Here is a 3,464-nt window from a genome sequence, read left to right on the forward strand (position 1 = left end):
GTGCTCCTCCATCATGCCCTTCTGCCATGATGTTCTGCCTCACCTTGGGCCCAGAGCAATGGAGTTGGCCCACCATGGACTAAACCGCTGAAACTGTAAACCGGGACAAACTTTTCCTCTTCCGTATTATTCTTATGAGGTATTTTGGTCACAGCAATGAAAAGCTGACAAACACAGGTGGGATGAGGAGGCAGAATAAGATTTTTAGGGCAATGAAACTAATTAGTATGATACTACAATGGTGGATATACGTCATTATACTTTGGTCAAAACCCACAGGATGTATAATACCAACAGCAAACTCTAGTGTGAACTATGAGCTTTGTGTGGTCAGTGCAGGTACATACAAGTAATGCACCACTCTGATGCAGAATGTTAATGGTGGAGGAGGCTATGCATGTATGGGGATAGGGGTACACAGAAAGTTTCTGTAATTTCCACTCAATTTTGCTATAAACCTAAAACAGCTCTAAAAAATATATATAGTCTGAAAAAGAAAAAAAAATCAGCAGGTTTAGGAAAACATTTGACCTCTAAAGATTATATACATATGTGTGTGTGTCTGTGTGTGTGTGTATTACTAATTTGTCTCCAGATATATAAAACAATGCAAGTGTTCCAGAGTCAAGAATCAAAGAGAACCTGTGAAGGTTTTCTGTTTAATTATCATTCAAACAGAACTACTAACTTTTCCCAACCTGGGCATGGATACGGGAGGGAAGTTAGGAAGCTCAGTAGTTGTAGAATTTTTAAATTCTGAGGGCTTTCGTAAAATACCCTTTAAAGAGCTTATAAATGCCCTCTCTATTTCAGGGTTGGGATTGGATCTGTTTGCAGCCTGTTGGTTGTTATGTCAGATTCGTGGGACCCCAATAGATGTCCAGGAGACAAATGCGCTACACTGAGCCACGTCCCCAGATGCAACCCCACAAGAGTCTAAGTAAGAGCCTGGACTCACAACAGTGGTCTGAGGGAGTGAGTCCCAGTCCTTTGTTCAGTGAGATTTTATAGGTTTTGGAGGTACTCTATGCGTCACAACATCACACAGCAATTCATTCCATACCGTGGGAAAGTCAAACAACAACTCTTTTTTTTTTTTTTTTAAGAGAGAGAGAATTTTAATATTTATTTTTTAGTTTTCGGTATGTGGTGCTGAGGATCAAACCAGAGCCGCACACATGCCAGGTGAGCGCGCTACTGCTTGAGCCACATCCCCAGCCCCAAACAACAACTCTTAACATTGATTAGCACATTTAATGGCGAGAACAAGTTGGGTAGGGGTGATTGGTTAGTACAAGAGGGGGATTCCTTTGAACTGACTGGTTTAGGCCACCAGGGGTGTACATGCTAAACTACATGGTTTCCCAACATGTTATCAACCACCATAAATTACTAGGGGGGTCACCTGGCATTCCAGGTATTTTCCCTGTCTCATGCTGATTGGTGGTTGCTAGGGGGGTTGCTATGGGTCCTCACCTAGCCTAACTGAGTCAGAGACACCTGGCACCACAGATCTCTCCTGTTATTTACAGACAAACAACTCAGCAGGGTGGGTAGTGCTTAAGAGAGCTCTGTAGGTTTTTCCAAGGACAAGGGTCACGCCCGCTTCCTTGGTCAGGCTTTGCTCTGATGCTGATTTCTTAAAAATGGAGTCACATTAGTTTCTCATGATGAGTGTGGCATTTCTTGTAGCTGACCTGCACCAAGGACAGGGAGATAGCACCAAAGTATATAGCTAAGAGATGGCCACCCCAAGAAAATGCCATGCCCCAAATCAAGAATATGAAGGGCTCTTGTAATTAGGCAATACAGGCTGCTGCCTCCTGCCGTGTTCCTGGCTCCCACTCCCCTGCAGGGCCTCCTCTCCCACTGGGAGGCCCTCCTAACTAGAAATGTTCCCACAGGCTTTCTTCTTCAAACTCATCTTTCACAGTCCTGCAGCACAGAATCAGGCTTGGTGCTGACACTGAGCCAGGGCAATGTGACATGGTCAACTAGGACTGAATGAGAATGTGATGGACAGGAAGAAGCCAGCTCTGGTGCCTGCTCTGGAGGAGGCTGTGAAGGCCAAGGCTGGTCATTCATACCACCATGTGTGCAAAAGTGACCAAGTCTAGTCCTTTCATTGCAATGATGAGGGTGCCCTGGGAAGGGTCATATCAGTGGAGGGTTGGGACATGGTTAGTAGGAAATCAGAATTGCAATACAAAGTGATACAGGTGTCAGCAATCACACAGCCAAATCTTCTTCTGGGACTCTTCAAGTACAAGAAGATTGTGTTTTGGCTATTGGAGCACATTAAGAAGAGCATGATGCTCGTGCAAATATAGCTGAACATGTCCATGGTTAGTGGCCCCAGGAAACAACCATGGGTGATGTTGACCACCACCGTGTGGGAAGCAGGCCCAGTTGAGCCATGTGCTTGAATTATTCGCCAACTGTAGTATGCCACAAGCCTTGAATAGCTTGTGGTCCTCCAGCAAGTGATGCTGAAATCCAGGGGAAACAGGGTCACATGAGATTCCAGGATGGTGCTGCTTCCTTTTTTGCCATCTCTTGCAAGGGCCTCTCCAATTGCCATCAGTTTGGAACTCCAGACACAGAATCATGCTTCATACCCCAGAACCTGATATCCTTTAAGAACTCCACCAAGACCTGGGTGGACTTCTCTGTTGGCCAGCATCCTACGGTCTGCATGGGTTTAGAAGAAAAAGCAGGAGCTTCATGGAGATGACAGGTAGATAGCTAGAGGAAAGCATGGTCTCATTTGAGTCCAGTGTGGGCCAGCACACAGCCCTATTAGTTGAGGACAAGAAACAAAGCTGATGAAGCCTCAGAGGGCTTCATTCCTTGCCCCAACACCCCCCTTCAAAAACAGGGAAGCAGGGCTGGGCTCGGTGGCACACGCCTATAATCCTAGCGGCTCAGGAGGCTGAGACAGGAGAATCATGAGTTCAAAGCCAGCTTCAGCAATGGCAAGGTGCTAAGCAACTCAATGAGACCCTGTTTCTAAATAAAATACAAAATAGGGCTGGGATGTTAGAGATGAGGCTCAGTGGTAGAGTGCCCCTGAGTTCAATCCCTAGTACCAAATAAATAAATAAACAAGGTTCCAGCAAGCCTCCCACCAGCTCCAAGCACTCTGTCATCTCCAGCCTTTTCCCTGTCAGCAGATCAAAATTTTTTCTTCTTCTTCTTCCTTCTTTCTGGATTCATCCTGAGACCTAAAGAATGAAGTGGGTGACGGAGAGGGGAGAGGATTTGTCAGAAGGAACAGGGCTCACCCAGAGATGTAATCAATCCTTTCCTCCCAAGGTCGTGGCCGGTTCTGGCTTTTCCTATCAAAAAACACAAACTCCTTCCCTGGGAGTTTGGGTTTGGTGCCCACACTCTGAGAAGTTGGAGCTCCATCAAGACTTTCTGCAGTCACCTGCCATTCTTCCTGTTCCTAATAATCTTCAGGA

The 3,464-nt window shown here is 45.9% G+C and overlaps 1 pseudogene; it reads left to right on the forward strand.

Moving 5' to 3' along the window:
• The first annotated feature begins 315 nt into the window (after nucleotides 1-315).
• On the forward strand, nucleotides 316-2,376 carry LOC110597494 (regulator of chromosome condensation pseudogene; annotated as a pseudogene).
• The last annotated feature ends 1,088 nt before the right edge of the window (nucleotides 2,377-3,464 follow it).

This window comes from Ictidomys tridecemlineatus, chromosome 8 (genome assembly GCF_052094955.1).
Source record: "Ictidomys tridecemlineatus isolate mIctTri1 chromosome 8, mIctTri1.hap1, whole genome shotgun sequence".
NCBI classification, from domain to species: Eukaryota; Metazoa; Chordata; class Mammalia; order Rodentia; family Sciuridae; genus Ictidomys; species Ictidomys tridecemlineatus.